Source organism: Heterocephalus glaber, unplaced genomic scaffold (assembly GCF_053883595.1).
Source record: "Heterocephalus glaber isolate CG9 unplaced genomic scaffold, H.glaber_assembly_v1.0 deba00000943, whole genome shotgun sequence".
NCBI lineage: Eukaryota > Metazoa > Chordata > Mammalia > Rodentia > Bathyergidae > Heterocephalus > Heterocephalus glaber.
Window position 1 is genome coordinate 10,644,329 of NW_028258175.1, and position 23,572 is coordinate 10,667,900.

General features: G+C 51.8%; 1 long non-coding RNA gene and 1 other non-coding gene across 2 annotated transcripts; one reads left to right on the forward strand and one right to left on the reverse strand.

Moving 5' to 3' along the window:
- Nucleotides 1–2,457: 2,457 nt before the first annotated feature.
- Nucleotides 2,458–2,529, forward strand: Trnat-cgu (transfer RNA threonine (anticodon CGU)). Its single transcript has one exon. It is a non-coding gene; the product is annotated as a tRNA-Thr (tRNA).
- Nucleotides 2,530–14,157: 11,628 nt separating this feature from the next.
- Nucleotides 14,158–18,302, reverse strand: LOC147828665 (uncharacterized). Its single transcript, XR_015450487.1, has 2 exons — nt 18,149–18,302; nt 14,158–15,751 (listed from the first exon to the last, which is right to left on the reverse strand). It is a non-coding gene; the product is annotated as an uncharacterized LOC147828665 (long non-coding RNA).
- Nucleotides 18,303–23,572: the final 5,270 nt, after the last annotated feature.

A 23,572-nucleotide genomic window follows, 5' to 3' on the forward strand; every position in this document is an offset into this window, starting at 1 on the left:
CTGAGGGAACTAAATTATACAGATGAAACAAAAAGATCAAAATTTATTCCATCATGTCACCTGAATTTGTCACCAGATAATTTTGACATTTTCTCACCTAAAATGCTGCCTCCCCAGGCTTTTCAGAGAACCCTCTGCTTCAGCTACCCCTAGATCCTCACCCAGCATTTGGAAGAACCTGGGATGAGGTCACTTTTATTTATACATCCTGATGATTCACCTGCACCAATACAGGCAGGAGGAGGAAACATTTGCTGGTATCTTAGTTACTTTTCTCCTTGCTGAGATGCCATACCCAACACCCACAAGTTAAAGGAGGAAAGGTTTATTTCAGCTCACAGTTGCAGAGGTTTCAGTCCGTAGTCAGCTGGCTCCAATGCAGGGGAGCACAGCAGAAGGGCGTCACAGAGGAGAAACAGTCCACAGCACAGCAGTGAGGAGTAGAGTGGCATCAAGGGCGGAAGAAGGAACGGTACTTATATACCCTCTTCAGGCCGAGTCCACAGTGACCCACCTCTTCCCACCAGGGTTCCCCTCCCATTACACTCAGCTGTAAACCATCAGTGGACTAATCCAGCACCAAACCCCCATGGCCCAAGCACCTCCCAGAAGCCCCACCTATGAGTGCATGAGGGTTTGGGGGAACATTTAGATATAAGCCGTAACAGCTGAATTTAAATTCTTTCAATAAAGGTGAGTAACAGGTGATTCCTGATCACCAAGAAGTTGGAGGTGTCAGCTTGGTCATCAAACAGTGTGCTGGCTGGTCAGCACTGGGACAATCTCGGCCTGGTGGCTGCAGGGTGTTGGCAAAGGAAGGTTTTCAGGACAACATGGAAGAGAGCCTTGCATGCTGATTTCTTTGGTGGTATTTATTGGCATCCTACCATGCACGGGCACTCCTTTTGATTTAGGGGCAGGACAGAGAGATCCACATGGCCTCTCGGGCTGCTTCACACCTGTGAGAGAAGTGGGTTCTTACCACCCACCTCCTGGCACCTGGGTTCCCTAGTTTACGGCTCATAGGTCCCGGAGCCCCCTAAACCTGTGGATACCTAGAGCATGTTGCTGCCACCAGACATACACATCTTTTCACTTTACCTCCTTTCCCTCAGAAGACTCAGCTGATCAAATTACCTGCTGAAATCTAATTTCTAGTCTACCTGCCAGTTAATTCTGAGCTCAGCTGCCACATGCTTTCCCCCTCATTTGCTAATGTTTTCACTTTTGATAAGCCCCTCTATGGTAACTCCAGCAACCCAATGATCAACACACACACACACACACACACACACACACAGTCCCAACTTGATCTTCAACTCTTCAGAAATAGTGCTTGCTTATGCATGTTTTGATTCTAAAACTTTTGTCCAATTCTGTTGTTGTTGTTAAATAGGAAGCTGCCGGGAGATTTGTAGTTGGTGGCCAAGCCCTCCAGGTGCTTTTCCTCAGGGGTCCGCACTCCGTATCTCGAGGGAAAATATCCGACCCCTTTCTATGCAAATGCTCAAATGCTGATGCGTATGGTGACTTGGCGAACAGTCCTGGTATTTCTACGTTCCTATTTATTTCTTTACACCTGCCGGTGGGCTGTGGAGATCCTTATTGTACATCCTTCTGTACCCTAAGCATCACAGGCACCAGGAGACAGAGATAAACATAGCAGCCAAAAAGCTGCAGACAGTCCAATGTCCAGCTCCCAGAACCAAATTAAATCAATTGTGGAGCAACCACTCAATAGAGCAACGTGCGGCTATTACAGAGACTAGGGTACTCCACCGCTGAGTAAGGATCCTATTCACGGTAGTACATACTCTAGTGTGGTTTATACAATTTGTACATCTTATGCATTTCATCAGTGAATAACAAACAGGGATTATCAAATACCGTGCGCTATCTAGCGAGACTCGGAAAGGGGGCAGAGCTGTAAAATCACCAGCTCCGGGAGCTGCGTTTCTAACAAAATCCCGCTTGCTGCTGGTGGCGGGAGGGGCCATCTGGGGGAGGGAGGAGTTTGGGGCTTTTTATTTTATAAAACGTACGGATTCATTCACAACCCTTGCTGAGCGTGCACTCCGAGCAGGCAGGACAGCGGCAGTCGCCTCGGGGTCGGATTAATAATGACAACGGCCACCATCCCTCCGCTTCCCGGGTGGGGAGGCTCCAAGACCAGCCTCCCAGGGTCGCCGGCTCTCTGGCGGAGCTGGAATTCGAACCCTGCTCTCCAGGACGTTCGCAAGCGCCCCGGGCGCTCCGGATCTCCAGACACGCCTCTGACCAGCCCGCAGGGACTCCGGGGACTCCGGGAGCCCCGAGTTCCTGGGGGGGCCGCGCTCCGCAGAGTCCCGCCCACCGGGCCGCGAGGGGCGGGGCCGGCCTGCTCACGCTCGTGCCCGCGGGGCGAGCTCGCGGGAGCAGAGCCAGCATAGAGGTTCACGGGGCCGCCATTCTAACGCAGGCGCGGTGGCCAAGTGGTAAGGCGTCGGTCTCGTAAACCGAAGATCACGGGTTCGAACCCCGTCCGTGCCTGGCTTCCTTTCTTCCTTCACTCTAGCGACGGGTGACTTTTTAGGGAGGATCTCTGTTCCGCAGACTACGGAGCCAACTGTTTTCCTGCAGTTTAGCCTCAGGCTCACTCTCTTCCTCCCACAAATCGCAAGTCCTGGGAGGTCCTTCCTCGGCGGATCTGGGCCGCGCGCTTGGCGTTTAGCTGCTCAGGGCTCCTCCTCCTCCTCCTTCTCCGGGAGGTGCGGAGCTCCAGGTGGGCCAGGGTCGCCTACAAGGTGGGGCCACCTGCGGATCGCGACCCCAGCGGAGGCCTAGCGCGCTTCAGCCAGGAAGACAGACATCGCTGACTGGTCTCATCGGGTTTAAGGGCTACTTCACGTTTTTCTGAACGTTAAAATCCAATTTTATGCATCCTCATGAGAGAACTGTGGTTGCTTGCCTGACATGGAGTCCACGCCCAGAGTCAGCAGTGTCTGGCTTGCTATTTTTAAAAGGAAATCCACTGTAGGCGTTGCATTCGAGAACGAGGAAGCCCTTCTCAGGCTCGAAGCAAGTCTGACTTGAAAATCTAAACCTCTTGGTCTGAGCCTCCCTTTGCCCCTCTGTAAAATGGGTGTGTGGCCAGCGGTGGCTTCGGTGAAGCAGCTGCGGGAGAGCCCAGGAAATGGAGTTTCGCACAGGTTTTCTTTGCGTTGCTAGAGGCTGCATCCCCGGGCTGCTCAAAAGCCTTTGAAGATAGGCAGTGAGCCCAGCCTCCAGGACAGGTGTCTATAATCTTGACTGATTTGGGGAAATTTGCACGGGTCTGAGGTGCCTAATTAGAGGAAGCATTAATGGAGTTCCTGGTGTGTCCCGTGCTGAACCAGCCACACCAGAGCAGGCTCTCCCTGGCTGAAAGGGAAAAGGGGCAGCTGGGGCCGGTAGGGGAGGAACAGACTTCCCACTGGACAGCAGTGGTTCTCGTGCTGGGAGCCTGCAGTAGGCTTGGAACACAGGCGGCAGGCTGCACCCCTAGACCTGCCTTCCTAGCTCTGGGGTGTGGCCTGGTCATTTGCATTTGTAACGAGCTCAAGCTCAGGGTGGTGCTGATCTTGCTGGTTCCCAGGCCTCGCTTTCAGAACCACTGCTGTCCTGAGGGCCATGTTGTGGAGCCACATTCTCCACCCCAGAAGGAGCACGTGTGTTGCATGCACGTACACAAGTGTGAAAGTTAATACACATAAAGAACTGTGAGCGCCAGCCAGACACGGTGGTGCATGCCTGAAATCCCAGCACTCTAGCAGGCTGAGGCTGAGGGTCCAGGTTCCGGACCATGTTGGACAACTTGGTAATTTAGCGAGATCTTGTCTCAAAATATAAAATAAAAAGGGCTGGGCATGTAGCTCAGTGGGAAGGTGCTGGGTTCGATCCCCAGGGCTGGGGGAGTAATAAGTGCTCACGCGGGGAGATCACGTTCAGGTGCGGGTTCTGACTCTGTAGGTTTGGCCTGGAGCCTGAGACGCTGCATTTGTAAGTATCCCAGCCCTGGCCAGGGGAAGGAAGGGGGCACCCCCAGATAACAATTGTTGCCTTGTGGGAGGGAAGTGTAATAGGGGAGCTGTTGGAAGGGTTCCTTCGTTTCTTACCTTGCACATTGGGTTTTCTACAAGATGATGTTATTCCATGTGTAATTTCTTTTCCTAAATCACTTACACACACACCCCATAACATATTAGAACACAGACAGATTAGAACAATCCCGAATTAAGCCAAATAAAGTCTTGATTGTTCCCTCCACTGAGGCATACATTCATTTCTTTTTGGAGAAGCATCAAACAACAGCACCGTGTTCACATCCATTGAAAACGCCCCCAAATAGTCCTCCCCATTAAAAAGCAAAAAGACCACTGTTGCTGGGCAGGTAGGCCAATATCAGCAAGCTTGGAGTTGTCACTCAAATGTTCTTGTCCTTGTCTTTCCCTCCGATCCAAAGAGTAGACCAGGACTCCTGTGTGACATCATTCTGGGAAAGGAGCAACAGTCCTCCACCTCACCCCTGTCTCCCCAAAATCCTGCCTCTGCTTCAGGTGAAGATTGGTCTTTAGAAAAAAGCAATTTACGTAATGTACTGTGGATACCATGTATGCAAAAAAATTATACAAAGTAACTGGGCATAAATTCAGGTATGGAGAAGTGCTTGTTTTTTGTTTTGCTGTTGTTGTTACACATGAATCCCAAAACTGTCACTTCTGCTTAGAGTCTGGTGTTACCACAGAGCTGTAAAACCAGTCGGGCAGGTGCTGTAGAATCAGAAAGTAGTGAGGAAAATCCTGAATTCGAGTTCTGTTTATGCTTCAATGGATAAAGAGGATCGTGTGTCTGAAAACGCAAGATGTTTATGTTTACGTGTTCATGAATATATGAAGCCATGTTTGGAGTTCTTTAACTTTGATATGAGTTTCATGTCTGAGGGTCACCTCCCAGTGGGCTGTCTATGTTCCACAAAGACTCCTCCCGGAGTCTCCCTTAAGGTCCCCTCTCTGATGCTGGGCTGAGGAGGAAAGAGGCAGGAAAGACAGGGGCTGCAGTCACTGCGGAGACCTGCGCACCAAATGACCAATGGGGAGAAGGTAGATTTGCATAAGGAGCCCATGGCTTCCAACCTGCGTCCCTGTTATTCAAAGTCAGTCTGTGTCCATAGAGGGTTTAACAGGATTTTGAACCGGAAGGGGGAATCTAGGCACCCACCATGAGGATCCAGAAGAAGCAAAGAACCAGAAACTGTGCAGCAGCAAGCTTCAACAGCGACACCTCGTGGCACCACGAAGCAAGAGCAGTGCTAGACGGATTTCCCTGGGCCCCGTCTATTAGGACCTGGAGAAAACCTTGCCGCCCCGTGCCTCGGTTTCCCCTTTGTCAAATGAAGATGGCACATAGTCACTTGCCTCCTCTGTCATGGACTTCTGATGACAGCGTTTTAACATCTGCCAGCCAGATGTTCCATAAATGGAGACCCATTCACCTCATGGAACTATAGGTAGCATTGAAGGAGTGATTGATCCATTGATTTGAAGGGGTAAGGATGGAGATAAGAGAAGCGGATGATCTGTTAGATAAGATTATCTGTTAGATAAGAGAAGCGATGATCTGTTTTCGTGTTTTAAAGATGTGGCAAGGGGCTGGGAGGTGTAACTTAGAGGCAGAGCATATGTAAATCCTGGGGTTCTATTCCAATCACTGAAAAAAGAGCATATTTTAAGATGTAATGGATGTAAGCATACATCCTGGATACCATCGCCACAGTCAAGGTAATAAACATATCCATCACCTCCGTGGGTCCTTTTGAAATTATCTACTCACTTTGGTGTGGTCGGTAGGTGGTTAGCACACTTAGGGTGGAATCTAGTCTTTAACAAATTTTCAACTGAACCATATCATGTGCTAGCTATTAGGTACTATTGACAGCAGATTTCTAGAATTTATCCCACTTGGGTAACTGTAACTTTAGTTCTATTTTTATTTTTTTAAAAAACACATGTATCAAGAGATAGCACACATATGTGTACACTGGTTATGATTTCTTAGGATGTGACGATGCCCTGTCTCCATGCCAAGGCATCCCATGCATCAGGCTGTTGATAGTGGAGACCTCCAGGTAGGGTGAGAGAGAGGTAGAGAGAAATTACAGGCAAAATTACTACTTTTTTCTTAATATCATGGCATCAGCAAAGAGAAGCATTGTGACTCAGATTGACTACTTTTTGGCAAAACTTGACAAAAAGTTAACCATGGGAAACAAAGAGGAAATGTAAGGCGTGAACAGATGTGACATCCCTGGTGCACACACACACAGACCCCATGCCAGGACCCCTCCAGGGGAAGCTGCCCATCCATGCTGCCCTGGCTGCTCCCATCTCGGCTGACATCACATGCTTAGAAAACTCCATTAAAGAATAAAAAATGGGAAAAAAAAGAATAAAAAATGGGTCTCTTAATAAGGGAGCGAGTGGTTTGTATACGTTCGTGAGCTGAGAACCACATTTCAAAACCAGAAGCATATTTCAGGCGTGAGTGGCACTTGAAACACTACCGCGGCAGGCCCCTGGAAGCGACAGATGCTGTTTATATCACATCATTTTGAGTTTTGCTCAGCAGGCCCAGGCCTGGGCACGGGAAACGTTTCCCATGATGCTGTGCTCCTTTTGCCTGGGTCCTGCCCTTTTGATCCAGGTGAGTGTTGCTGACTGATTTGCTGTGGGTAAAAAAAAAACCTAGCAAACCTGAGGCCTCTCTGGATGTAAAATCTGTAACAATTCTTGAAACAAACTCAAAAAAGAACCCCCACGTCTTCCTCTGGCACGCATGGTGTATAGACTCTAAGATACCCTCCAGTGGTCCTCGGTTTATGGCAGTCGTGCCCCTGACCTCGTCTCCTTGGACTTCAACTTGAGCAAGAAATGAGCCCGCATTCGTTGTGTTCTGCGGCCGAAAGCTTGGGGCGACTTGTCATAGCAGTGGGCCTCTCCTGACTCTCTCTACTGTGCCCCAGCCGACATTCGCCAATGGCAACGCAGACTGCTGACAAATCTCTTGGTCATATGATTTTTTTTTTTAAAGAAAAGCCAGAAATCTGGATTTTTAAATTTCCTGACTTCACAGCATTGGCCACTGAATCCAATTTATTATTATTTCAAATACTCTGTGGGATCAAATGAAACATATCTGTGGGATCCACATGGCCTGGGGGCTGCCAAGTGCAACCTCTGGACAAACAGCTCCACATCCCATGGCATTTCGTTTTCAGTTGGTGCTGGTCTAGGAGCTGGTGGCAGTCATGGTCATGCAGGTCCCAGAAAGCAGTTCAATGCTCACAGGGAAATCGACCAGATTTTTCACTCCAGCCAGACTTCCTAGGATTCTTCAAGTTCCTTGGCACACTTGGGCCACTCAGTTCAAACTCCTGAGAAGTCAACTCTGCAGCCCGGAGTGACCAGGGAGAGGTGAGCCATGCTATGCTGGCCCTAATCAGATGCCAGTGCCTTCTGCCACTTTGCCTTTGCTCTGGGGGAGGGGCTGGATACCAGGAACAACCAACCACTTTTTTTTGGTTTTGGAGATTGGAGGCTTTGTTTTATTTTATTTATTTAGACAGGGTCTTCTTGCTAAGTTGCCCAGGCTGGGCTGGAATTTGTGATCAGCCTGCCTCAGGCTTTTGCAGGTGCGTACTACTGTGTGCTACCAACATTTCAAAGGAAAGAACTGAGAAGCCTTTGCACTGATCTATTCATAGTGTACACAGGCATGCCTATCATCGTATTTAATTGCTAATGATAATTGCTACAGTTGATTTATTGAGCACTTAGTACATGCCAGGCCCATAAAGCACACCACAGGTCTCCTGTAGCGGACTCCTTTTCACATCCTATTGTTACATCTCATTGCCTCTCTTCTAGTACCTTCTTTCCCTTTTCCCATTTTCTGACAAATCTTTCTTGAGCCCTACTGGGATTCACAGATGAATGGCAGAGGGTAATAAATGGACGAAGCATAGTAAGAAGGGAACAGAAAGCAGAAAGGGGACTCAGCTGTCCCCACGCATGGCTGAGCTTGGACAGTGAGGCCTTGCAGCTCGGGTGGGAGGTGGCGGGAGGTGTTCTGGACTGACCTGAAGGGCAAACGAAAGGAAAAGCCTGGGCCAGGGGGAACTGTGGGCAAGTGGCTTTCTCTCTCCACCAAGGGTGAGCAATCCTGCCTCCCCCCACCACCCGGGAAGCTGTCAGGAGCACCATGGAGCTCCCCAGCCTAATGCAAGAGGGATCAGAAGAAGTAGAGGGTGCTCCTCCCAAAGGCCCTTCCGGGTACACTGTGGGTACTCCCCACCGCCTTTCCAGGAATTGCCTGATTGAGGGTTACCTCACTGCCGAGGCCTCAGTCTTCACATCTGTCAAATGGGGGAAAGGACAGTTCCTGCTTCATGGGGTCACTTGCTGACTCTGTGGTGTCCAGCATGTACAGCGCGGGACACACTGTGAGCAGCCATCCATGAACATTTGGCTGTCAAGGCTTGTTCCAAATGTCTGCCAGGCAGAACAGAAGCACCCAGGCCACCGACTTGTTCTGGGGGTCAAACTCAGGACCTTGCGTTTGCTAGGCAGACACAGTGCCACTGAGCTACACCCCTGACCCTTGTTCTGTGTTTTTATTTCACAAAGAAAAGCAGGAGAAGCCAGGTATGCTGGTGCACACACCTGTAATCTCAGTCCTCTGGGAGGCCGAGGGAGGAAGATTGCAAGTTTGAGCCCAGCCTGCAGAGCTTAGCGACTTAGTGAGACCCTGCTTCAACATAAAAAATTGTATAAAAGGGCTGGGTATTTAGCTCAGTGCAAAGGCCCTGGGTTCCATTCCCAGTGCGGCAGAAGGAAAGAACGGCAAGGCAGGGCTGAAGGTTCATGAGGGGACCCTGAGGCCAGACAGCTCTGCTTCCCCACATCACCGACCCCAAGGCCCTGCATGGAGAAAAGTGCAAGTCCCCTCGCTGGCCCTGACCCAGATTTCCACAGCTCCTCATCCGGGTGACAAGCACCACCCCAGCAGGAGGGCAGGGGCACAGTGGCAGGCATTCTCCTTGCCTCTGTCAAGGGTGCAAGGCTGGGCTGGGCTGGGGTGGGGACCTCTGATTTTCAGGGACCCCAGACCTAACTGGGGAGGGCCTCTCAGCCGAAACCTTGTATTCGGAAAAGATTTTTTTAGATTAGATTCTTAATGTCATCTTCCAAAGATGCCACAGCGGTGGTCCCAGCCTCCTGATGAGGCTGTGGGAGGCAGAGGGTCATCATGCCACTTTGCCCGTGGGCCAGGGTCCTGCGGGGAGGACAGAATCTGCTTCCTGTACCTCCCCCATCCCATGCTCAACATAGCTGCGCTGCAAAATATTTGCATCTGTGTTTTCAAGCTTACATCTGTTCCCTGTAAACGTTTACAATCTATTGCACAATAATTTTTATAAGCCTGCTTTAGAAGTGCTGTTTGTTTGTTTGTTATTGGGGATTGAACCCAAGGCCTTTGCAGTGAATTGCATCCCCACTCTTAAAATTTTTTTATTTTTTATTTTTTAGTTTGAAACAGGATAGTGCTAAGTCACTAAGTTGGGGCAACTTACCAATCACCTAGTGATGTGGGTCTCTTCCCCCAGAGACAGGTTCCTTGAAGGCAAGGACTTGCCCCGTTTGTCACCGTTGCCCCACGTCAGTTCTGGGCCTGGCACAAAGAGGGCAGGCACACATTAGACCCATGAACAACTGATCTCTTGGCCCAGGCCTTCTCATCTGGAAAGGGGCTAGCAGTAAGATAACACAGTTCATGTGCATGGCCCTGGGGAGAAACGGAGACAGTTATTATTAGCGATCAACGCTTTGCCTCCGGTGGGGTCTGCCCTATCTGCCTTTTGCCAAATAGCAGTTCCAAACTGCCGCTGGAGAAGCCATCCCTTGGGGTCGCAGTGTGAACCCCGACACCCCAGCCTGCCTTGCCTCTCAGACTTCTCCGGTGAGGACGTGAGTCCTCAAAGTCCCAGGCATGGACTGAGGCCATGGGAACCCCAGGAGGGGGTGGGCAGGGGACCCAGGGCAGAGGAAGAGGAGGGGCTGCCGGCCCACACCCTCTGGGGGGCCTCTGCGCTGCTCCTGGGGCATCAGGAGCCCGGCTGGGCTGGGTGAAGTGTTTTCTGGGTGTGACACCCATTGGCCAACAGAGGACAGCAAATACATTTTTTATGATCCTGGGAGGCTCAGTCCGGTCACGTTTTCACGCAGAGAGGCTGGGCGGTGGAGACGGACAGATCCTGTCTTGGTTATTAGGATCCGCTTTGGCCGAAAGGGGCCTCTTCTGCAATGGTGGGGTCCCTGGGTAGGGATGGGGGTGAGCCAGATTCCAGGAGGCAGGCTGAGCTGGGGGGGGGGGGGGTCCCACTCACTGCTGAAGTCAAAAGGGCCGTAGAGGGCGGGGACGTCCCAGCCTAAGGTTGGGGTCCCCTTGCCGGCGGAGGGTGACTCTCATCATCCGCCCGCCCCCAATTCCCAGCGCATCTCCCAGAGCCTGGGACTGTGGATGCAGCAACAAAGTGGCATCGGCTTGGAGAGGACGAAGCACAACTTTATTTTTTTGGCCTGCGGGTGGGTTGGTATTTGGGGGGCTTCTTGGGAACAGAGAGTCCCCGTCATTTCAGGTCTGGGGTTTCCAGGGGACTGCAGCCACCCCAGAGCAGCTCAGCGTCCCGTCCCCAGGGGTGGGTGGAAGAGGCGAGAGCTGCCTGGCACGGTGCCAGTCTCCCGTCCCTGGGGCGGGGGTAAGGGCGCCGGCCGGAACCGAGAGAAGGGGCAGGTCCGAGGCCGGCTCTGGGCGTGAAGGGGACGCGTCCCATTCGGGCTCCTCTGCGCCCCCGGCTCAGGGACCCTCCGGCGAGCACTTTTGGAGCAAGCCCGCCCCTCCACCGGGAGGGAAGCCTGGTTTCGCCTCCCTCTCCGGGCCAAGGGGGAATTGGAAGTGGGGAGCCTCGCCCCTCCCGACTCCCCGGTTTGGAGAACCCCCGGTTCCGCCCCCGCGGGCCGAGGCTGACGTCGCCCCGCATTTCTAGGAATGCCCCTATCCGCGACTATATTTGGCGAGGGTTTCTAGGAAGCGCCCCCCCCCGCCGCCCCCACCCACCGGGCGGCGCGCGCGGCTCGGGCTTTCGCCCTCTCCCCGGCCGGGGCGGAGCCGCCCGCAGCCTGGGCCGCCGCCTCCCCAGCGCCGCCAACCCCGGCCCGCCCAGCCCCCGCCCCCGGCGGGCCACAGGGCGCTGGGGCGGGGGGCGGGGGCGCGGCTTTGTGGCGGCCGCGGACCGCGGAGGCCCGGCGCAGCCCCGTCGGCTCGGCGCTCTCCGCAGAAAGGCTCTACGCCCCTGCCCATCCCTCGGATCTGGTCTGGGGAGGGCCGGGGTTGCTGCTGGAAGCCCCCCCACCCCCCAGCCGTGCTCCGCCGCCGGGAAGGATTCGAGGCTGGGCTCCGAGCGAGGCGGAGGCTGCAGGGCCCCGGGGCGCACCCCGCCCCGCGCACGCCGCCGGAGCCCTGGCAGGCGCAGCCCCGGGGGGCTCCCTGCACCCGCGGGAGGCGGCTGCGGTGAGTCTGCCCGGCGTGGCTGCCCGGCTCCCTTCCCTGGGGCGGGGCGGGCGGCGCGGCAGGTGGGTGCCCAGGCCCCGGAGGCCGAGGGGGTGCTGGGCGGCTGCCTGGAGGGTGGGTGGGAGCCGGAGCGGACCGGGGGCGACTCTCCGGGGACCCGGCGCGACTTGTCTGGGCTGCGATCGCCGCGGCTTCCGCCACCCCGGCGGTCCCCACCCCAGCCCCTTCCCCAGAGGGGCGTGTGGGGCCGGGAGGTGGGACCCCGGGGGGCTAAGGCTGGGGCTTGGAAATGAAAGAGGCGGTCGGAAAGCCAGCCACCCGCCCCCACCCCGGAGAGCCCGTTCGGGAAACTGACTCGCTGCGTGACCCCGATATCAACGCGGTGGGGGAGCAGGCTGGCCCGCGCGCGCCTCGGGGATCCGGGGCCCGGGGCCTCGGAAGGAGCGGGGAGGATGTCCCCCGAGAGTCACCGCCGTCCCCACAGAAAGTTAGGGGCCCCTCCCTGGAGGAGCAGGCGGCTCTGGCACGTTGCCTTTAGCCTTGATGGACCGGAGTGAAATAAGTAAAACCTGGGCTCCAGGGTGCTGACCGGGGTACCCGGGCCAGAGACACCACGTTAGCGGAAGAAAAAGTTAGATAAAGGAACAAATAAAAGGCATTTTGATTTGGGGGTGGGGGGAGTGGCGTTTCGGATTTCTCCTGCTTCCAACCCCGTCGAGGGGAGCGCTGGAATGTGGCGTTCAGATCCTCTGAGGACACATCCATATTTATAATTTATTTTTAGGAGAAGTTGTGACTAGGGGAGGAGGGTTACACTGGGGAAAAAAGGTGTGCTCGAAAGGCGGCCTTTCCCGAGCCCGGGGGCTAATTGGACCCTTAGGGTGGGAACAGGCCTCCCTATCGGGACAGCAGCAAATTTGACTTTAATGGGTGACAATTAAGGGCATAAATAACTAAACTTTCTTTAGCTGGAGGGGGAGCCTTACAGGCGCCTCTGACGCTCCATTGATGCTTTGCTGGGGGACTTTGGGGGAACTCCTGGTATTTTCTGGGGTTTTGCGCCTGAGTGTTAGCAGGGAGCAAGCGGTGACTGCTCCCCGAGGGAGGTGACGGTCCCACGGGTGGACAAATGCGCCCTTCCTCCCACAGCGACACCTTGGCTTTCTGGGAGATGAACCGCCTTCCTGAGGGAAAAAGCCAGGAACGATTCCTTTAACGATCTAGGATTCTCCCAGTCCTGCCTCCCAGGCAGCTCGCTCCCGAGCACGGAGCTGTGAGGGGACTCACTTCGGGAGGAAGAAGGCTCCGGAGGCTGTGGGCCCAGAATCGGGGTTTTGAGGGCGAGATGAGTTTATGTTTTATCCAACTGGCCCACAAAGTCCCGCTTTTGGGGTCATTCTTAACAGCGAGGGATTCAGGCCCTGGCAGCCCCTGAAGAGTGAGGGTGGGGCGCGGATCGCCCAGGCTGCTCCTCTAAAACCGGCTGGGGAAAGGGAGCCCTTGCTACTTCCGAAAAAGTGAGGCCCAACGTGGGGTGAGGGTGGGATGCTCTTACAATGCGTGTGTTCTCCGTGTGCTTGAACCTGCTGTGATTTCAAGGCCTCTCCTTGGGAGGCCAGAAAGATCCACCGCCCTCACCCCAGGGGCTTAAGGAGGTGTAGTAGTGACAGAATTGGCAGGCTGTATCAAAGTGTTTGAAATTCCCTAAATAAAGTACCACTAGCATCATAAATCCTAATGCCATCAGATTTCTCTTTACGTTTGTCAAAGGAGCAGCCTGCCGTTTCAGAACTGCAGTACTGTCTCTTTGCAATTCGTTACTACCTCGATATTGAAGGCATTTAATAAGAAAGACTAGATAATATGTCCAGGGGAGTCTCTAAGGTGGTACCAATGCCCCTCTCAGGGGCATTAAGCTTACTAAGATATATTAATTCATACCCACACACCTGTCCTCCTGTCCAAACCTATATAGATGTCCACACCCCCTAAGTTATTTCCAAACCTGGATTTAAATTAAGTGTTCACAGCAGGGAACATAAAACTGAGCTGTACCCGAGAAACTTTTGAACACAGAGTTCTTGATAAAAGATCTAGTGATTTGATAGACTTGGCACATGGACACACAGATGACATTTGTGCTGCCTTGGCAAAATGTTCTTTACTTTCAGAGTCCTTTCTCTTTACTACAGGACACAATAAACAGCACAATTTCCAGGAGTCCGCAGTTCCAACGTGGCTTGTCCGTGGGAACTTGTCACATTGAGAACTGTGTTTGTGCTTTGCTGAATTGCCACCCCGAGCTGTCAGATCCTATTTGCTTTGCTAAATAAGGATATCTTACTAAATTAGCCTTTAATGATACCTCTACACATAGGGTGTTTTACGTGAATTAACAAGGCCGGAACACTGCATGTTATGCCAAGATACTGAGCTATAATCGAGGCGGTGAAGCTGAATGTTAAAATTACTGACTTGTTAAGTGTGGAAAATCAGACAGAATTTAGTTCTAAATGTGATACGATTTCTGCTTTAATGGTGAGCATTCCCAAAACATAGGCATTGCTTATATTTGGCCCTCTGAAACCATGCATATAATTATGAATACATTTAGCAAACTTTCCCCCTCTCCGAGTCTACAAATAAGCAAAGTAATGTGGTGAAGTGATTATAAATCAGTACTTTGCAGTGAAAGGTCGCCATTAATTCAGCAAAGAACTGCAGCTCCTTTCCATATTCTTACCATCCTCCTGCCCCCCTCCAACCGGTAAGAAAAAAAAAATTGACGTGGAACTGCTGAATACACGTTGGCTTTTCTCCTTTTGCTTCGGTGTGTGAAATTTCATTAATCATTTGCTATTCCTCCCTCTAAGAGGTGTGGATTTAGGGGAAGAAATAGCAACTTTGAAATTTAGTTCTTAGCAGTGTATAACCCATAAAGGAAAAAAAATTTAATAGAAAAGAATAAAGTATGGTTGGGGGTAAAATAGTTAGAGATGCAATGAAAATGACACTTTGTTCGAAATCAAACATGCATTTGTGACTAAAACCAATGAAAGTTGGAAAAATCCCCACCTGGGAATTCCCTCTATGTCTTGCTCATTAGCATTCCCACCCTAACATTGAGAACCAGGAAAAGATTCTTGCCAGATAAACTTAGAGCTCCCTAAGGTGGGCAGCTCACCCTTCTCTAATTTGGACTGCAGAGTAAATACCACTATTTTAGGCATGAGGATAAAAATTAGTCTGGCGAACAGTGAAGGCAAACTCTGTACTTAAGAGTCACTTACCAGAAAATAAGTGCATATACCAACAAAATAAAACATTGTTGACCAGTGTTACTTTACCACAGAATTTTCTTTCATGTTTGCCATCCTGAATGCAGGAAAATATGGTCCTTTTTGCTTCTTAGATTTAGAATAAGATGAGAATAAACCCGGAACAACAACCCTGACACCCACAAAGTTGATGTAAAGAATCATAGACTTTTCAGGCCCAGCAGTCATGAACCTATCCAGGGAGAGGTGGACATTAAAGAAACAGTGTCTGGGCCGGGGATTTAGCTCAGTGGTTCTGCTGCCTGCCTCGCAAGCGCAAGGACCTGAGTTCGATCCCCGGTACCAAAAAAAAAAAAAGAAAAGAAAAAGAAACAGTGTCTAAGGAGTAGACCTTGGGGTTCTTCCATCACCCCATGCTAGGCTGAGCCCCCAGCTCCCTTCGTGGTCTCTTTCCAAAGTAGCTAGCCTTCAGATGCTGCCTTCTCAGCGGGCCCAGTTGCAGGGGACATATGCAAATATTTACAAAGCTTTCAAATAAAGGTTCTGGTTTTCCTGTCTTCTTTATAGAAAACATCTAAATTTACAGAACATAAAGCAAACTTTTCCCCATTGTCTCTGAATGCTGGCACTCTAGAAAATGCAAACGTCTTGGTGTCACAAGAGAGCCGTTTGAAAATGCTCTGGCAAGAGGGGTGTGTGTGTGGCACATGTAAGCGTTTCTTGGAGATGGGGACTGGGCAGGGGGAGGAGTCAGCGGCTGGTCGGAGCCTGAAGTTAGTTGAACCTCATGGGGTGAAAATTTTCTGAGAAGAGCAGCAAACTCGACTGTCCTGTTGGAATTGGACATGAAATCAGTGCCCAGGCCTCTGTCATCTGTGCCCAAACCAGCCTGGACCGCTGCCAGCTGAGGCCCAGACATGGCCGAATGTAGCCACTGCTGGAGCCCAAACATGCTCCAGACAGTTGCCTGGGGGGATCTCCTCCTGGGACCCAGGCGGCAGCAGTTCAGCCAGAGGTGGGGTGTTTGGCTCCCAGGGCAGCCTCCCCAGACACTCTTCGGGGCTCAGTAGCTTGTGGGTGCTGGGGCCCAGAGGGCAGTACCTCACTTTGTTCAGAGGTAAACAGGTGACGTTGTCCCTGTCCCACAAGCTCGGAGCAAATCCAGCCTGTGTGAGACCACAGTGACTGGAAAAGAGTCCAGTGCAGGTTTGTTCCTGTAGCCATTGCTGGTCTTTTCTCCAGGCACGAGGAGTATCCTGTCCCCTATCCAGGGACTCTACTCCCTTTTCTTTTCTTTTTCTTTTTTTTTTTTGCAGTAGCAGGGATTGAACTCAGGACTTGCACTTGCGAGACAGGCGCAGCTAAATCCCAGGCCCCTAAGGGAGCCTACTCCTTCCACAGGGTGGGAGGCAAACTGGGCTGAGGGGCAGAGGTGTAGCCTAGATGTGGAGAGGAGGCTTTGGAAGGCTATCAGAGGACAGGAGGTGGGGGGCAAGTACGCAGAGAAAGAGGCGGACATCTGAGCCAGCTTCAGGGTCAGCCAGGCCAGGGGCTGAGTGGGCATGCTGGGCTGAAGCCTTCAGGAAAGAGGTGTGCAGCCTGCTGAGCCCTGGCATCTAGGGTGCCCACTCCGCGAAGCCGGGCCCAGGCCTGAGTCAGCCAAACCCTGGGACTCCCATTTGGCCCCAGTAACTGGATTCCAGGCCACCAAAGGCCTTGTGGGTTCCTGATTGTGTCTCGGGATGGCATTATAAGGCCTTGATGGAGAGCTCATGGGCTGTGCCATATTTAGCTACAGGTTCACCCAGAGAATATTTTGGGTGCTGCTTGAAAGGGGAGCTCTGAGCCCTGTTGCTGACTGTCACAAGGCAGGGGTGGGATCGCTTCCTCGCAGGCCTGGCCCAGAAGCTTAGAGATTCTGCCAAGGCTTTGGGACCATGCAGTGGGTTCTAGGGAGCCAGGAAGTGCCCTGGGAGCCAGTTCTGGGCTGGGAACATGTTGGGAAGGCTTTTCGCCCTGTTTTCGTTGAGCAGCGATAAGGCCACTTCCATTCATAGAACTCACAGAGGCCATTTTCAGCCTCTGTCTTCTCCAAGATGGCCCAGTGTGATATGCCAGGCTGCTGAGTGAGTGGCCTCCTCCTCAGGTGTCAGCCACGGGGGCAGGGTTAACCCTTTCAAGGCCCTCGGTGTGGGCTGGCACAGGGGCAGCCTTCTGCACAGACGGCCACGGTCCTGTGTGCTTGTTTCCCTTAATCCTCAGACCCTAGTGGCAGACCCAAGAGGGAACCTTAGCAGTGACGCCACCCCATTGGTGATAACCACTTGGCTCTCCTACCCAAGCCTTCTACCTGCTGGTCATCCAGCTGTGGAAACAGCTGCTTACCTTCCAGATGTTTTCGTCTGGGTCTCAAAGTTAACTGACTTTCCCCTAATGCAGAGGAGGGGGCATTAATAGCTAGGCTTTCGCTTTGATCATCGGGAAGGGCTGGAATAACCGTTTGGGGTTTGGGGCAAATGTTGCAGGCTCCTCGGGGTCACTGGCCTTAGGGAATAATCTGTGTGACCATTTCTGGACCCTGGTCTGGGTTCCTGGAGGGAGGGGCGCGTCTGTATGGAAGCTATGGCTTGGAGACATCTTTAGCCCATTATTCTGAGGACAGCGAGGTTCCTTCCAGGAGCCTATGCGAGCTGACACACACCCTGAAAGCATCCACTTGTTTAAAGTTTGCTCTAACTTTGTACATTTTTTCCCTTTTAGTTTGGCTCTTGGTGCTCCAAGAGCCCCCACTTCCTGCCAGCTGGTTACCGCAGGGAAAATGAGGGACTTTTGGGGGCAGATGTGTTTCCGTTCCACTATCATAATGCCCCTAAAAATCCTTATTGCTCTTGCAGTATTCCTCGGGGTCCCCGGGCCAGGAAGACGGCGGCTCTGGGCTCCTCCAGCAACACAGAGAGGAGAGCGAGGTGTCCCCAGATGGGCATCCCTCCCACAGTCCCTCTGCTTCCCTGGAAGATCTGTCCGCACCATGCTCAGAACCAGTCACCCTCCCCTAAAAGAGAGGATTTCATTTACAAACATGAACGCTGGTTACTAAACTCGCTTTTTGCCCTCCAGGCTCAGATCGGTGGAGCTCAGGCCTGGGAAGAAGGTCAGGCTGTGGCTCCATCAGCATTTGCTCCTGGGGGTGTTGAGGAGGTGGGGAGAGGAGAAGAAACCAGAGATACCTGTTCGGTGAGGCCTGGTCCTTCCAGCTGGGCCTCTGGGAGCTTCACCTTGGCAGCGGGCCTTTGGCAGTCGTGGCTCACATGCCAGCTCCTGAGACAGGACGCTTCCACTCTGCCTCAGTTTCCCCGTCAGCCATGGGAGGGGCAACACCCCCTGCTCTAGCCTCAAAGAGTTCCTGGATGCATCCAGTGTTATAATGGGCTCGAATGGTGTACAACTCAAAAGGTGCCTAGAAAATGAGTAATGCGTTAATTAATACGATATTCACTCATACACAGAGGCCACTGAGACACATGGGGAAACCACAGTCCAGCAGTATGCCTGGGTTTCTGGAAGCAGCCATGCTTATGATCCAGCCTACGATCTGTGACTCTTGCTGTGTTGCCCCAGGGATGTGACTCAACCTCTCTGGGCCTCCAGTGCCTCGTGCATGACACCCACAGCTTGGATGAGAAGTTTCCCAAATCTCTTATGCACATCTGCTCTATGACTTTCAGAGGTACCTGGCTGAAGATAAAAATTTCTTAAATAGGTGTTTCTTTGCATGGCTGATTTCTATTTATGGCAATAGGTTGGTGTTCCCTATAGGGGGGATATGTCTCCTTTTCTGTCGAAATCAATTTATGTGGGTAAGAAATGAGTCTCCTTCTTGAAAGAGAAATGCAAAGCAAATTATGGCAGGTGGCCTGAGGATGGGACCAAAATCGAGACAACAGTTTGTAAAGTTTCATGGGCCCACTTTTTAGAAAGAGTTCGTGTTTCTCTTAGGGGTTTTCTGTACCCTTAGTTGATGGTGGGGGGAGTAAGTTGCCAGTTAAACCCATGCTGTGTCCTGTGTTGTCCTTGGGGTCCCAACACCAGAGGCCCTCCCCAACTCCCCCCATCCGTAGACCCCATTTACCTCCACCCTGGGGTCACAGTGACCCAGTGCTCTCCTTCCCCGATGGCTCACCTCTCTGAGCCTGTTTGCTCAGGGAAATGGGGAGAAGAAACGCCCTGTGAATGAGATCAGGGGGTTGGGGAGCCTCACCACGAAGCAGGGAGAGTTCTGGAACAGGGCACCGGCTCAGGGGGCAGCAGGTGCCAGGGGCCCTGGAGCAGGTGGGGCATGGCGGGGGGCGCCCTTGTCCAGCGGGCCGTGCAGTGCTGGGCTAGGGGGTCAGCTCCGGTGGGCTCCCAGACCCCACCAGGAGGGGCGACTCGTGTTTCACTTTCTGCTGTGTCATGGGGCGTGGGGTGGTGGAGGGGCCCTGCTGGCCAGCCTGGCCGGGGCAGAGCCAGCGGACAGCTGCGGGCCCAGCTGCCAGAGCCCCGCCCCAGCCCTGCAGCCTGCCAGGATGGGAGCTGGGCCCCAGGGCGCTTCTTTTTACCTCCCACTACAAGCACAGTGGGAGCACCCCGGCGGAGAAAACCCAGGAGCTGGCTGCCTGGATCCTTGGGCTGGAGGGGACACCCTCAAAACAAAATTTTAAGCCACACAGGGTCAAAATCTTAAGACTTGTGACTTGATACTGGATCGGATGGCCCAGCTGGACACCAGCCTCCTACTCGCGTTGGTTGCACAGATGTCTGTTGGGGACCTGCCGTGTCCTGAGTACCGTGCCAGGGGCTGGCGTGACAGTGGTGAGGGTCATGTAGCCCCTCCCCCCGTGGGGGTCTCAGTGGAGCCAGGGAGGATGACAAGCGAGCAAACAAAGGGGTGGAGGATCCCTTGTTAGGGTGAAAATTCCGTGCTGAACACCACCGAGCTCAGGCCTGGGGTCTTGCGTGGCCCTGGGAGTCAGCAAGCTAAGCGCACAGACTGGGACCAGCTGTCCTGTGTTTAAATCTGGACTCTTCTATTGGCTGCTTGTGCAGCCTCTGGCAGGAGACTTCTCTCCGTGCCTCAGTTTCCTCATCTATAGGTACTAGAACTACAAGGGGCACTCAGAGCTGTGGTGAGAATGAAATACATGGGCTGCCGTGAAGAACAGAACAGCGCTGGCGGTGCCGTATGCCTTAGCCGTTACAGAAGAACAATGAACGCAGACTGCTAGACGATGAAATCCACCCCTCAGAGCTCGCTGAGAGCGCTGGGAGTATGTATGGCTGAGCTGGTCCCCCTTGCCACACATGACACAGTCACAGCCGGCCCTCAGGGTCCTCACTGAGGTAAGAGGATGAGGGAACAGGCTCAGGCCTCCAGAGAGCTGTGTTGGAGATGCGGTCCGCACCCACACTCAGGGCCACTTGTCAAGGAAGGGCTCCACTCTTGTTTCCAACTCTGCAACCGTCACCTTGAAATTCTTAACCCTTCCGAACAAAAGGGCTCGTACATCTTTAATCCTGCCTTGATGTTACTTATGCTGAACCTCTTAACTACTGACATCAACCAGCCGCACAGCTGGGTGCAGAGTAATTTTCCAATTTAGCAACATATGAGACTTGTGACCAAAAAATACGATGTTTCCTTTTTTAAAAAATTACAGTATTACCGTAAAAGACACACTGCCATTAACCCCCCTCAGAATACTGCCCCTGTTTCAAACACACTGAATCCCACTTTTCTGGCCCCTTCCTGAAGCAGTTCTGAGGTCTTCGGTTATGTCTTTAGTTGTGCTGCCCTGCCAATCTCAGTGTTCTGCGTCTATTCAAAATGTTTAACTTTCGCGGTCATTTTGACTTTGGGGAAGAGCCAAGAGTGCCAAATGCAGTGCACAAGGTGGATGAGGCCTCCCCATGATGTTTTTATGAGCCTGCCTTTCTGGGAGCAGCATTCACTGTATTTTTATCACAAAGACACTCCTGAAGGAGGACTCCCACAACTGCTTCAGAAAGTGGCAGGAAGGATGGAATAAATGTGTTCAAATGGATGGGTAGATTTTGATGGGGATTCATCAAAAAACGAAACAAAAAAAATATCACTACCCCCAACTTAAATGTTCACTGTATATTTTTTTATTATACCTCGTAGTGCTTTGTAATGGAACTGAAATTCCCAGGAGACTATGAACACTTATCACAGGCCGGATAACCCAAATGCTTGTTTGTCTGTCTGTGGTCCCCAGGAGAAGGCTGCCAGGGGTGGCAGCTGAAGGTAGAAGCCTTGTCTCCTTCCTGCCAGACCTTCAGATCCTGGCCTGTATTAGGTGCTCAGTTAATAGTAGTGAACTGAAGCCAAAGATTTGGGGCCGCTGTGTCTCCTACTTCCATGACCCTTCCAGGGAAGTAGGTGACGGGTGCGGTGTCAGTCCTGGCCACCCCAGCTGGCCTCCGGAGAGCCCCTGAGGGTGTGGAGATTCTCCTACCCCTTGCCCAAGCCTGCTTACTCTTTAACAGCTTCTGCTTCAGGGTTCAGAGGCAACCCAGACCATGGAGACCTGCATTTCAGAGGCCTGCACTGGGAAAGAGGCGGGGTCTAGCCAAAAGAATACTAGGGTTCTCAGGCTGAGCAGGTTCAAGACCCAGCTGGAGGTCAGGGGTCACGGCTTCTGGAAGTGTGAAATGAGATCATTTTCCCTCTGATATTAAAATTCATCTACACTCTCAAAAACCTGAAAGTATAAATATTACTAAAAGCAGAGAGCTATTTCAAAAGCCTTTCGGGCATTTATAATAATAAACACATACGGTTCTTCGCCAGCCTTTTTCACAAGCCTAATCCATCCTTTTAGATGACAAGCCATGAAGCCATTGTCGTCATCATTGTCTAAATAACATCATACCCACCAACATATATTGAGCTCTTTCTTTGTCTGAGGCACTTTTGACTTGTATGAAGTCATTTCAGTTGCACAAGCAACAGACATGAGAGGTACTGCTACTGGCCCCAGCTCTCTGATGAGGAAACAGGCTTCGAGAGATGACCTTACTTGTCCAAGGTCACATACCTAGCATGTGACAAGCTGGGGTTCAAACCTGGGTCAAGCCAGAGAGTAACTCTTTGAGGCTCTGCAGGCTACAAAGACTTGCAGCTGCTCAGCTCTGCAGATGTAAGTCAAAAGTAGCCCTAAACAATACACAAATGGATGGCTATGGCTTGGTGTTACAATAAAACTTTATTTATAAAACCAGAAAGCAGGCCAAATTTGGCTTATAGCCCATTTGCCAACCCTTGTTCCAAACCGAAAGGCTGCCTTTCAGTTAGATCAACACAAACTTGACCCTGGCAGTGTTCTTTCCCGACCTGTGAGGTGACTTATTTCCATGCCAGAGCGGACAGCTGCTGTGTGTGGAGAAGGTAAGTTGAGTCTGCCTTCCTTGTGGAAATTCTGAAACTCTTGGAACTTAATCTATTAGTGACTGCTCCTGTAAAACATCCTGAGGTTTTTAAATTGAAATTTTAGTAGTTGTCAATTGAGGCACTTTATTTTGTGTGTGGTGATGGGGATCAAATCCAGGGTCTTACACATATGCTGACATGTTACACCACCGAGCTACACCCTCAGCTCCCTGATTACCACCCCCCCACCCCGTACTGGGAATTGAACCTAGGGAATACTGAGTGAAGTCCCCAGCCCTTTTGAAAAATTTTTGAACTTGTGATCCTTTGGCCTCTGTCTCCTGTGTAGATAGGGTTACAGGGTTGCACCTCCATGGCCCCCGATTAACTTTTAAAGATGAAAGTGTTGTGGTTTAGGGAAAGACCTCAGTGGGACGCTTTTGCTGGGGAAGGCACTTCTCTGAGATGAGAAGGAGGAGTAGGCCTGGGTATAAACCTGTGGTAGAGCACCTGGCTAGCATGTGTAAGGCCCTTGGTTCCATTCCCAACACCACCAGGAAGAAAGAGCAAGAAAAAAAGGAAGGAAGGAAAGAAAGAAAGAAATTTAAAGCATAAGAAGACAGTGAGTGTGTGTGTGTGCGTAGGAGAGAGAGGGAGAATTTCCCCATAGGGTACCAAGGAGGCTGGAGCATACCAAGAGAGTGGGGAAGAGGGCATGATGTTTAAAAATAGCTTTATTAAGATGTAATTTACTTAACAGGCAATTCACTTTTTTCCCCAGTACTGAGGATTGAACCCAGGGGCTGCATATTGAGCTACTTCCCCTCCCTTTTCATTTTTATTCTTTCATTTATTTATTTTTTTTATTTTTTTGAGACAAGGTCTTGCTAAATGACTAAGTTGCTCAGCCTGGGTTTGAACTTGTGATCCTCCTGCCTCAGCCTTCCAGAGTGGTGGGATTATAGGTGTGTACCATTCACATTTAAAAAGCACAATTCAGTGGCTTGGAGTATATTAACAGAATTGTGCAGCCATCATCAATAAATTTTAGAATGTTTTCATCACCTCAAAAAGAAGGCCCATGCCCTTTAGCAGTCATCCTGCCCACCCCAATCTTCCATTGCCGCCAACCCTAAGCAACCATGAATCTACTTCCTGTCTCTGTGAATTTGCTTTTTCTGAACATTTCCTATAAATGGGATCAAACAGCCTTGGGTCCTTT